Source organism: Typopeltis vanoorti, chromosome 8 (assembly GCF_054136105.1).
Source record: "Typopeltis vanoorti isolate ZY-2024b chromosome 8, IOZ_Tvanoo_1.0, whole genome shotgun sequence".
NCBI classification, from domain to species: Eukaryota; Metazoa; Arthropoda; class Arachnida; order Uropygi; family Thelyphonidae; genus Typopeltis; species Typopeltis vanoorti.
This window is the reverse complement of record NC_143556.1, coordinates 89,478,694-89,492,507: the sequence shown is the minus strand read 5'-3', so window position 1 is coordinate 89,492,507 and position 13,814 is coordinate 89,478,694. Positions and strand designations below refer to the sequence as shown.

General features: G+C 34.7%; 1 protein-coding gene across 1 annotated transcript in view; it reads right to left on the bottom strand.

Annotated features, from left to right (window-relative positions):
- The window catches only part of LOC150104184 (rho GTPase-activating protein 7-like), a 372,722-nt gene extending 362,088 nt beyond the window's left edge, over positions 1-10,634 (bottom strand). The window contains exon 1 of the mRNA XM_090397299.1: positions 10,323-10,634. The gene's annotated coding sequence lies outside the window, so the exon portion shown is untranslated. The remainder of the gene's footprint in view (positions 1-10,322) is intronic.
- Positions 10,635-13,814: the final 3,180 nt, after the last annotated feature.

Genomic DNA, 13,814 nt, shown 5'->3' with positions numbered 1-13,814 from the left:
AAAAAAAAACAAGTCATGAATACGGAATACGCTGGGAGGTGTTTCTAATAGGCTATAGTATAAAGTAGACTGAAATGTATCGTACATTTTACGCTGTAATGCTTTACAATAAATTCAGTTTACAATGATGATCTAAGGAAACTATTTAGAAAGTTTATAAAGACGATATTATTCTTTATAAATTAAAATTTTAATAAGGAATTATTGAAATAAATTGTATCAATAAAACAAATACTATGAAACCTAACGAATACTTACTCCCTGACCAGTGCCGTAACGAGGGCGTGGCGAAAGAGGCGCTCGCCACGGGCGCAACTTGGTTTGGGGAGTAAACCGTAAAAAATAAAAATAAATAAAAAAGTCCGCTATTTTATATTGTATTTTTAAATTTCGGCAATACACCGCTTTAGTAAAACTTAATTGTTACATTCAAATTTTTCATACTTTTTGTCATTTTTGGGTTGGGGGGGGCGCAAGTTAGATACTTACCACAGGCGCTTCATACCCTCGTTACTGTACTGTTCCCGACACCCTCAAATAAATATATAAAATAAGTCTGGACCCGCACTGTTTTGGCTCTATATCTGCTACTATATGATCGTTCTCAGAGCTGCAAAAAAAATAATTGAGCTTACAGAGAGAAAACAACGAATCGAAGCCCACGGGTGTATCACAGTGAAATTAATCCAACAATTTATTGTTGCAATATTAAATCATTTTAGGATTAATTGTTTGGCTGATAATAATGTCTACATAGCTATGAATGAATTGATGTTCCGATAAAAAGATATATCAGTTTTATGAGAGGTGTTATTTTCCTGGTGATTCGGGAATACTTGCCACGGAAAATGTTTCAAAACCCTCTGTAAACGCCTCGAAGGTTAAACGTGAGCCAACAAGCACGGGCGATCCCTGGAGACTTCAGAACTTAGTAACAAGGTGCGGATAAAGTCAGGTGATGCAGGATCACGTGTTTCTTTTGACCTGTTCTTGCTTGAGCTGTTCATCATTGGCATGTAGATTAGCGCATCTTGTGTGGTCACTCTGATATAGCCAGGAGGTGATTTTTTTTTCCTTCTCAAAAAAAGAATAAAGAAATGAAGGAGAAGAGGGCCTTAGCCAGAATGCAAACACTATTGGGTGGTGGGAGATTTGAAAAAAAAAAAAAAAAAAAAAGGAGAACAATGAGTACCACAGGGTTGAAAGACATGAATGTGTTTAGACGGGCGAGTTAGGGTTTAACATTGGTGACTAACTCGTGGGATAAGCAATTATTAGAGCCATTAGAGATGGTGATTGCCCCTCCAGGGACCCTTTACTTAATTCTCTGGATGGCGTTGCCATTCTCAGAGCGTGTTACAAAGAACGAGCTTTGAGCTCTTCCTATCTCGACACACACTTGACCTTGAATGTTATCGCATTGCTCCTTACCGTCCTAAGGTTCGGAATCGTCTCAGCACTTCAATGAATTGAAGTAAACATGGTTAAAAAAATGAGTAACGTTTCTCACGAAGTTAGATTATAAATATTCATACTCATCTTGCTTGCTATTTTGTTTTTCTCTCATCATTATTTCCATTTCTTCTCGTTGTTCTGATGAAGTAGATCAAATCTTCCAGTGTTCGTATCAATGATTTATAGGGAAAGTAAAATTCGTTAGATTTTGTTTTTAATCTTTAATTATTCAATACAGTTGAATCAATTGAGCTATTAATAGCCTCATTTTCACATGCTTTGATTTTTAAATCAAAGACTATTTGCCATTAAATGAGCCCGCAGTCGATAAACCAGTGGATCTATTCTTAACTGTACATCGCGTTTTTATTTTATTTTATTATTATTATTATTTTTTTTTTTTGTTGTCGATCACAACATGCAGTTAAGTCGCTTTACTGTATTGCTTTTAGGATTAAATAAACACAGGGAAGAGAAAAGTTGGTAATTTGTAAATTACACTCTTCATTCAAAATTGAATCCAAGTTGGATGGGCTGGCAATATCTTTAACTCTTGCATGACAGTTGTAATAAACGAATTCTTTTAAGTTTATATTAAAAATGTGGAAGAATAAAAATACATGTGTATATAATTATAATTAGTTCTTCTCAAATTACTCTCAGGCTTGAGGAATGGGAATCATTTCCTACAGGGATTATACCCAAAGAGCTGCAGTTCACCCCACTGGTCGTAGTGGGAAGATCTTTGATTCACTTTAAACTAAATTTGTTTTCCTCCACAATCACAATTTGACAGCTGTGAAAGCCTATCATTTTATTAATTTAATCTGAGAGAAATAACAGATTCGATTGTGGCCGTACTTTTTTCTTCTTCAGCAAGGATAGCCATCATTCGGTGTTAGTATAATGGACAGCAGAAGAAAAAAAACAAGTGAAAAGTATGCAGATTACATCGCAATAAGATACATAATAATGCTTTCTTCATTTTTCCCCCTTAGCAAATACGTACATCTTCAGAGTGATATGGAAATAATAGACAATAATTCAAGTTTCGACGTCTAGAAGCAAAAACGCTGGATGGTACTAAAGAACTGTCAGCATCAAAACCATCTAAGCCACAACAAAACAAAAAAATCTCATTCAATTATCTATTGATTTAAAAACCGATTTGTGATGGGGGAAAAAAGCCAAGACATTGGTCTGCTGAGGACGAAGTCTCGATTCTCGCGACTCTTTCTTGAGTCTCCATTTTCAAAATAATGTCTTCTGCATTTATTTATTCTATAATAATGTTAGAATCTGACTGACTACATTAGTTCTGCATAGTTTACTCCTATTGTTAAACCAAATGTTTATTTAACGAAATACATTTACAAGACTTGAATATAATCTTAATTCTGCCTTCTCACTGGTGCCTAAAATTTAGATAAGTCTTGTATTCTTATCAGCAAACCATTTCGTTCATGTTTGATAAGTTGGATAACTTCAACAGAAATCTCATTAATGGAAGGGAAGCGCTTCCCATTGAGTGGGTCTTTCAACTGGAAGGAAGCCGAAGAGGGCTTCTGATGGGATCGTACGGAGTGTGGACAGAGGAAGCATTTGCCATCGATATTTTCGATAAGATAGTTCACGTGAAACATATGGCTGACATTCCTCCATTTTAAAGTCTTGTTTCGTGGAACAAAAATCACCGGAGAATAATAGTTTTTATTCATTTCATCAATGTTAAAAAAAAAGAGGCTTATGGATGATATGAAAGTGAAAATTATTACATCATCCTACTAATCCTTCATTTAACGTGCAGAACTTTTGAAATGATCATCGTATTTTTCCTGGACGCGTTGCTAGTTCTAGCATTGCCGACTCTTCTACAGGTTATTCCGATCCTGTAAAAGTGCAGCCTCATTCTTCTGCAGATTGTTTGGATTTTAGAAAAGAAGTCTTAGTAATCGGACTGTGCAAGTGGTCATGAGGAAACTTCTATATTGCATGATTGCAAAGGCGTATTGCAATTTTATTCAGTTTTTTTTTTATAAAAAAACATCGAATGTTAGAGTATGCTGAGACCATATCCCCCCCCACCATCATCATTAACTATTTCAAAATTTTTTAGCTCTACATTCTTTTCATCTCGCAAAGAGACAAACCGGTCAGAAGAAAACACGCAGTTGCCATAATTCACAGGTCTCATAGACATTGTTGCTTCCACTGTAATCAAAATATAACACCTAAATTCAATTAAAAATTGCTATTGCAAACTTTTCTCTTTATATAATTGATTACTTTCGTTTGTTTGGTGATTAAGACGATATAACATCATTGCTTGTATAGTGATTAGTCTTGAGCTCTTCCGGAAAACCTTCGCTACAGCGAAAGAATTGCACAATGATGATGATTTTTATGTTTGTGTTTTATCGGAATTAGAAGAACGTGTAAATACAGTTATGATAAACAAGGCCTATAGAAATGCAGAATTTATTTTTTAAAAAATCAGAGAATGAGTATTACTGAGTCAATCGAAAGAATGTTACATACAGCTGTTCCAATGATCGACTGTGGTGGAGCCCGGACATATCTGTTTGCATTAGCAAGCTTAACGATTCAAAGAAATACTGCTTCCACCCACAAGTTGTTTGACTTAATTATTTAATTTCTCTTGACAAGCGACAGTTAAAGCATACAAACATACGAAGGGATCGCATTTGCTTCATCTTGGACTCTTGTTTTTTCCTTTCGTCAAACTGAGTTCTTCGAAAGTTTTTTTTTTTTTTTTTTTTTTTTTTGTTATGAAACTTGTCATCCGACTTAACACTATTTGCTTTCAGATCATATAAAGGCCTAATAGTAAAATGATATCCTAAAAATATCTGTTTCCCCGAATGAGGAGCTAGGTCCGATGTTGATGACTACGATGGATGTTAGAGAATAGTGATCTTTTGTCTAAAATTGCTCTTTCATTTTTTCTTGTTAGCCAAAAAAAAAAAAAAACTTATTGATGTGGGACAAAAATCCTATGATTTTTGTCCCACATCAATAAGTTTCCACGAAGTCTGGATATCATGTCATTTCTACAAACATATTTAACATCTTGATAACTTCGGATCCCTTCTGTCCTAGTTTCAATTAAAATAAAAATAAAAAAATCTCGATTCTCTATTTTAGAATATTGTCTCTCATTCCCACCGCTCGAATACTGTCTCAAAAGCAAAAGCTATTTTGACACTACAATACCAAGGCATCTTTACGGATTTCAATCATGTCGAAACACATCCTATCTGCTGTTACCGATTCGGCATTGCTCACCTCATAAAAATGAGTCCCATTACTTAATTATCGGATGGTGTGTTTCCTTGAGAAATCTTAAATTTTAAACAATCCTCCTCGATATCAAAACAGATTCGGATTCTGAACATTCCTACCTAATGTCTTAACTATCAAAGTAACTCTAATGAGAGTTACTTTGATAACTAAGTAATAAAGTAACTCTAATGAAAAATTCTTTCGTTATTTCAATCTAATCAAATTCTCTGCTTTCTTCTTTCCAACAGTTTCCTTTAGGAAGCTATTGAGAAGAGGAAAGAGCAATTAAAATTGTTTGAAATAACTTTCGCAACCTTAATTACAAACAACCTTGGGCGAGAGATCGACATCAAGACCGCTTTTACTATTTAGCATGGAGTCTAATGTTTAAACAGTAAAAACCACTTCCTTGGCAAATGTTTTACAGAGTTGTACAGCAGCGCTTCCCAAACTGTGGGACGCGGCCCTCTTGGGGGCCGTAGGTTTTGTTGAGGGGGGACCGTGAAATAATGAAAACAAATTTGAAAGGTTTTAAGACTAAGTGTGCCATGTCAAATATGTATGTAAGATGCTAAAAACGTAATATATGCATTTGATTTTTGCAATATTCGCTGTGTATGTTTTGTATTGAATATAAATACAATAAATATTATAATAATATATCTCTCTCTATTACGATTTTTTTTCAAGGGGGGGGCCGTGAAATATTTTAATTTTTGCAAAGGGGGCCCTGACATCCAGAAGTTTGGGAAGCACTGTTGTACAGCACATGTTTGAAGCATGCTAATAAAATTAATGATATTTTTAGAGCAGGGCAGGATCACCATTTCGAAAAGGTTAAGGATTTGCCGTTTCAAATGATCATCCATTGTTAAGTAATTAACTTATACATGATTTTCTTATCCTTAATTTTCAAATGTTATTTTTAAAGCTAATTTTGAATTTGATTGTTCCCGTAGTTCCAGTTTCTATCACGTATTCGAAGTTCTACAACTGGCGTTTTAAATTTCATTTGACATCATGATATTCTGTTTCAAAAGACTTTTCAAATACGGTTTTATTTACTGACATTTTATACCTCACACCTTCATAGTCAGGAAGATAATACAAGTGTTCACCGGTATATTTGAAACCAAAGACATACTGGAAAGTCTACATTCCAACACATCTTCAGCTCCACCGTTACTCCAATAAAATCCATTACTTTTCAGACAACAATCCTTATCTTACACTATCTAAAATAGTTGCTTTCACAAGTGAGCCCCTCCCTTTCCCTGTCTGTCTTGAGATGCTTCTACTGATGGTATTTGTTCTAAAGAATGTTAAGTTTTACAAGATCTCAACACCGTTGTTTTGACTAACAAGGTTTTATATAAACATAGAATTCCAACCTTTTTTTCATTACTTAAATCGGTATCTGTACATTCTTTATATGATTTATTTTTCTTCGAAATGACAAGCATGTTTAGTTCACGTGTATCACCACACTTTCGTTGCACAATAATAAAACTACAGATTTTCGCCAGAAAACTTTGTAAATACAACCGGTTTACCAAGAATTCCGAGCTTGGATAAACCTTCAACAACAACCGTTTGTTGTTTCAGTCTTAGGCAAAGTAAAAAAAAAAAAAAAAAGGTTAGCACGCGAATATTTTATACTATCTTTACTCAAGCAAGATTTACCTTCATACATATGAAAGGAGCCGAAACGGATGATCAAATTTTAATAAATGCACCCTTCCGAATATCAACCAAATCTTATAAATCGCAAAGGGTCATATTAAATTACCACAACCCATTCATTACAATGCTGAGTTGTTTTAAGATTCTCCCCTCCTTCTCTACACATTTGAATTGGACCAACAATACAAAACAGGATTCAGAGACATTTGAGCTTGAAGCCCCTGGCAACATCAGATAGCCGGCTGCAGCTGACTGTAGAATGAGTTAACAAAAACTAAGCTGATGGCAAATCAGTTGATGACAGAGTCTTGAGTAGACCTCCCATGGAGACAGGAATTAAACCACGCCTTCTTTATGATAGCTACGGGAATTTTAGTTAACTTGCCGTGTAAAATGCTAACTTAGAAATGATCATATTTCAGTCCAAAGATGTAAAAGGGGAGGAATATCGACTATTATAAAAAGGCAAGCCTACGTAAGTGTTATAAGAATTCTTGGAGAAAAAGAAGAATAAAACAACCAACATCTGGTGATAGTCTGAGTTCCAAAGGGTTATTAAAATATTCCGACCACCTCCGTTTATCTTAATTTGTCTTCAGCAGTTCACTTCGTAATAACAGTTAAATGGGACTAGAGTTATACTCATTCGTCACGAGCTGTTTAAATATGCTTATAATACAGCAGATTGATGTCGTTAACCCAAAATAGTGCATGTATGTATACTGCTTTTTTATGAGTACCAAATTAGCCGTTTCCTGTGAGAAATGTGCTTTTGTTAATAACGAAACTTAAGGTTGGGAACCTTTTAGAGAATGTTTTAGTATTGATTCTACTGTGCAACTTCCTGAGGTGTGGCTCTTATCTTTTCGTTTCTTGATAACCTTAATTTAATTGAACGTTCCGCTAATGTGACTCATTACTAAGAGCATTAAACTTTGCTAGGGTTAAAAGCGGCGGTCCGTTTTTAACTATCCGATATTCAATATTAACAATTGCAAAGTCGATATGATTAAATACGTTTTGAGTATTTTTTTTTTGCGATGCTATTCATTCTTAAATGAAATTTTTATATTAATTAAATGTTTATTTACAAAATTGAAAAATTAAATTGTACTCTTTAGGGGGGGAAAAAAAGTCATTTTGATCCGCAAAGACGGGACTTGTTTAAATTGTCTACGATACATTTATAGACGCCTAAAGGGACAACAGAGATCTGGGAAAACAATCATGCGTAACCTTCACCATTCATATTAATAACCACTTTGATCAAATAATACAATAAAACACGCAAGTTAATGGTTTAATAAGAAATAAATCCCAATTTATGTTACAATATTCCATTTTCCAGTTGTTGCAACTCTTCAGGAGCTGAGTGAAGGAGTAAGGAAACAGGCACGGAGAAGTAATCGTGGAAGGAACATTTATATTTCTTCTAGTGGAAAATAGAAAGAAGAGAAGGAAGGCGTTCCAATAAATTCGAATTAAACAAAGTTAATTGGTATTAGATTTTATAATAATTTATCTGAGATACATTTCTAAAATTCTTTCACGGACTGACTGGATTTGTCATAGTTAGGCTAAAGCACGACTTTAAAATAAATGAAAGTTATTGAATTGTATTATTAGTATGATAATTAAAAACAAACATTCGAATATTGTTACTGGTCAGTCCTAGGCTCAATGAAGTAATTTATTTAGTTGTTTGGAGAAATTGGCACTTCATTAAATCATATCGAGGGTGAGGGGATGAATTTTACATCATGCCAATGAGGAATATAAAATTAAATAGGATCCAAGACCTATATTCGCCTTTATTTTTCTATCTATTGCAATGATGCAAATTCTTCAATTTAATGTCTCTTGCCAGATTGGTAAGAAATTAGAATATTTTTGGGACTAGCAGCTATGCATCTATGTACATTAGGTTTACTGTTATCTTACTGTGGAAATGAGATTTCGTTGACAAAAAGACATTGACCAGTAACAACGCACGTAACCTATTACATCAATATGATATAAAATTATATAATATATAACAGAAAACTATGTATATAAATTTATAATATATCAATACAAATTACAGATTGGTATTGATATATTCATTAAAAAAAAGTAATGAACTTCGAGTAGATCGAATTCAATTAAAATGCATTTATGTCCAAATATGTCAGATTCTCATATTCTACCACAGAGTGATAATTTTAATTTTCACCCATTAATGAAAGAAAAAAAACTGGAACTGAATGGGACAGTAACCTTTTCAACTGCACAAGCATCACACAAGTTATTTTCCATTTTTCGAGTGGTGTGACGTGTGTCTTTAACTTTGCTAATTAGCTTCAAACATTTCCCTTCCGCTCTTCCATCCAGGCACTAAATTTGCAACATCCTTCAGTTTTCGCACTTGAAAACCGCTTTCATCTCCAGTGAAAATCTCCTCTTCTTCCTCCGATGAAGGAAACTGGAATGAGCTGTCACTGCATCGGGAAGTGACTGACTCAAATTTCCTTCCGTTACCAAGGGAGCGGGATGTGTCTTCTGTTTCCGTCAAGTGCCAACGGGAATGCTTTCGGCAGCCAGATGTTTCCGTTGCAATGGTAATTTTCTGTGACATTCATTCTTTAACTTGCTGGAAATTGGAGAAAATACAAATTAAAAAATAAAAAGAAGGGGTGGTGAATATTGCTAAAGAATTTCATACACCGTTAAAGTTCCTGTTTGCATTTTCTGATTGATTCAAACTTTCAAAACTGAGAGAAATAAATCTACAGTTAATAATTTCTACTGGTTAAAACAGTAGGGATATTTCTATTTTTTTTTTCTTCTTCATCCAAACTCTCTTTTCCATCCCTGTTGTTTTGACATTGTTAATGAAAATCGAAGTGCAACATTCAAGCTAATAGTCCTTGGCAGTGAAATCCACGGAAGCATTTCATTAACTTAACACTGCAAAGTACTGTTTGAGAAATGTCACTCAGTACACACTTATCTCTAAAAGATATGATTTACTAGTCAAACCGGATTGCGTTGCACTTAACAACTCTCTCCACAAAGTACCATTGAAGTAAACATGTTTATCCACATCAGAAATGTACCCACTAATTTACAACGTTAAAATAATTCAAACGACATTTCGGAATTGGTTATTAAAAACAGCAGTGTGTAAAGTATGTAAAGGAAGTACACGGAATGATTACTTATAAGAGATAAATGCATAACAACATATGCAATCAATAATTACACTTCTATATTAAGTAACAGGCAATCGTATCATAAGCCGAAATGAATAAATAGCACATGATCAAGGAATCACCAAAAATAAAGACATAAAGGGAATTTGGGTTTTCGATAGAACTTGGGACTGCAAAGGACGACTGGTTTATTTTATTTATTTATATGCATCTGAAAGGTACTACCTGTAGGAAGGGAAAAGATAAGGTCAGGATTGTCTGAAGCTCAGTTTATAACCGTCATTGGTTATAAACTACTGACCAGAACGAAGACAGCCTCTTTATTTTCAAGCTATAGCTGCAATTACGAATGGTAGACCAGTATTAAAACCTGCTTAATCTCTCCAAAAAAGGAAACATCGAATATTTTCCTCTATTTCTTCGTTCCCGGAGTCACCTTCATAAGACCTTTAACTATAGAAGACTCCCTTTTAAATCCAACCTGTTTCTACAACCTCATAAAGGGGGGTTGGTTGTTATTTAATTCCTTCTCTCTTCCAAGTAATCCACTTTCACTGGCACCCAACCCGTTTCAGAAATGTGTCAATTCATTGCAGAAAACGAACGGAAGCATTTATCCGCCATAGCTACGCACGCGGCCCGATGACATCCTATTAAAGTGTCCACATGCACTTTCACTTAAACACTTACCTGCTCACAGCGAGCCTCCTTTAAGCACCTTCCTTAAGTCTTGCAGAGAAGAAATGAAAAGAAGAAAAAATTGGGGGGTGGGAAGGAAGTCACCAGGAAAAAGGAGAATGTTTTAAGCACTTCATAGGTGTCTCTAGGTACAAGAGAGAGAGAGATGGTCGTCGAAGTGGTTAACTCCTTAATTTCCCGCTATAAACACAAGCACACATGTACACTAAATGTCGGCCGAGAAACCAGTTGCTGCCGATAGGGAAAACACAAAGATCACGTGGATACCAAAGCGGGGACTGCAAAATTTTCTTACGCTGCTACATCTACTAGGGCGAGGCGTAGTTTGAGTGTGTGTGGTGTGCCGTGCAAGCGCGTGGGATTCGGATGTACGCTAGCCAATCAGAAAAGTTCTCGAGTAGATTGGAAGAGTTCATACCGAAGCTTGGGGGGTAAGAGATGAACTATTGGAGTTCACTTACATCGTTCACGTTGTCGATGTTCGCGTGTTGTGTCGGGCGATGTAAGAGTAAGAAAACCCCCTCCGTAACAAACAAACAAACAAAAAAGAGCATATTGTACAGTGGTTTTGAAGGCGATTCAGCACGTCCGCTAGCAACGGACTAGCATAGCATGTAGCATAAGTTATGCACGTGATTTAAGGTAAATGGCTCGCACGGAATATTACCGATGAGATGTTTGAATCAAGACAGACTATACCGACAACACGTTCGATCTGAGGATTATATGTAAAGAATGTGGCAATAAAACCTGCTGGTACATTAATATTATTACTTTTTTTTCTTTTATTTATTGTGTGCTTGATTACACACATAATTGAACATTTAGTCTTCTTAATTTCCATACTAAAATAGGGAGGAAAGCAATAAAACAGGATATATTTCTCGCATAAAATGCAAATACCAATATAGCAACAAGTTGCGCAGTTACTAAGAGGCACAACAAAAATAAGTCGGTTACAGCTGAATTATTCACTTTATTGATACGTTTACCATCTATTTTGTAAGCAAGCCAGAATAGTAAGTTATTATAAAGAGCGCAGGAGAAATACAAATAAATCCAAGATACTTTCAATAGATATGCTATTCCCCACTGTTCCATTTTAAACTACTGCATTCAAATTTTTCTCTTCTGTTTGCTTCAATGAATAACATCCCTTGACGTTTACTGGTTCGGGGAAATCACCAGTTCGCGCTTCACCACTAAGTAGACACTACCTTCATCTATTAAGGTGCGTTACTAAAGTGGGTTGAACTCCTAGGAAGCTGTAATCTCCATCCACAGTTCCGGGGAGAGGAACGCCGACCATAAGAAAATCCTACGGGGGGAGGTGGAGATAATACCATCCATCTATCGTTGTAATTTATCACCGGAAATAGAGCAGCCGGGACAGCAAAATAGAAACCTATAATTTTATTTTATTCTCTCTTTCTCTCCCTCATATTTTTTCATCCCCCATCACATACATATACACAACGTAAAGGAAGTGGAAATGCATCTTCAGTTTATTCAGCTTTTATTGTAAAGGAAGTGAATTAGAATCTAACGAAACATTTCAGCTGAAGTGTGCTTTGAGATTGCCATGAAAAGACTGGAGAAGCCTCATTTGTTGCTATTTTACGAGATACTCAATACCAAAGGAAAGGTGTGTGTGTGTGTAACCACTTGGCGCGCTGTTCAAAATATAGCTTATTGTTATTTCCTTTATTATTTTTCTATTCCTTCGAAAGTAATAGTATTAATTTTACTAGTTTGCTACGACGCTTTGCCTGTTTACAATACTTTGTCAGGTAAGCAGAATCTGTTGTTACACACACACACACACACCTTTCCTTTGGTAAGAGAATATTTCCATGATGGAATCTGCACTATATTTCCATGAAACCTATAACTAACTTGAAATATTCAGTTACTAAGATGGATGTAACACAATGCCTCCATGTTTCCGTGGCAACCATAGGATCTACTCATATGGCAAAGTATGTTTCAACGACCAGGTATGGTATAATACTACAGTAATAAGATTGCATTATTATTTCTCGAAATAATAATGCAATTAAATCTGCACTAGAATATAACTTTATCCACAAATGTTCTTTTGAATTTTCATGAAATAAGGTATTTTACAAACCGCGTGCTCGTGTTATATATCAGCTCTATGCTTTTTATGACATATATAATTAGCTACCCTAAATTTATATTGCTCCTGTTATGTTTTAAAAAGCAAGGATTGTTCTTCTAATTCTACTACTGCCTTAGCAAGAAGTTTTGGAGTGATTTTTTTTTTTAACTTCTCAGTACTGATTTGATTATAAATAGAAAAACTTGGGTTTTTCCCCGCATAAATAATTCTTAGAACACAGCTATTTAGCCCGAAACCGCACAGGGTTAAGTTAGGCATATTTCTGCTTATCTGCAGATAAAATCAAGAAAAAAAACATCCGGTCTGGTAAACTCGATGCTCAAATAAAATCAGTTGCTCTTTTCCTCCTCTACAACCTCAGGACAACCTGAGAATATTGCAAAACATAAAAAAAAAAAGTGTGATAACCGCTACTTTATTTTTTGAGCTATAACTTTTTTCATTTATTCCTCATTAGCACATTGATAAATTTGTTCAATATTTAGTCAAGTTCTTTATGTTCAACAACTATCTGTATGTGAACTACCTGTGAACTAGATAACGCCTATTAAAATGCAAGTGGCGAAGTCGATGTAGACCAACAGCATCCGCTACAAACATTCAATCACCCATTTTGACATTCATCACTCAAGCGAATGAAGATAATGTGACCTACATTGACTTACTTTTTTTTTTGTATTAGTCATAGTGGTTACTTAAGGATGTTTTCCTCTGTCTCTCTTCAGCACACACAGATATGAACACCTGTATTTGTAAAATCTGTTTGCTCTAGCTTTGAATGTCCTCATTTACAGACCCTCCACTTTACTGTGAAGATTATATGGTTGCTATAGTTCAAATCGAAGATGAGAAAGTATACAATTTATATTTATTAAAATCCAGTTTTGTTTTGTTGTTGTTGTTTATCTAGCTCATTTATTGAAATACTGATAAGAGTCGGGAACTTTAATTCTGAAATATTTTTATGCAACTTATGACTTCAGATGAATTTTAACAAAGGCTTCGTTTTAAAAGGATAATTTTAAGTAATTTATGCACAATATCTGAATTTATGTGAATGAAAAAATATTTTATTACCTACTATCCACTATAATAAACAAATTATTTAAAATTAAAATTATTTAAAATTAAATAAATATTTTGATCCCTAATACTCTACTTGTATAACTCTATGAGAATGAAAATAGGTTGCAGATGAGAAAAAAAAAATATCATATTAAACTTGAAATTAGTCACATATACTGAGAATATTCGAGTTCTATGCTTTTCTTAAAAACGGCTACTTTAATATCTATAAGCCAGAATTCCAAATACAAGAGAACGTGTCACCTAGCAACAGA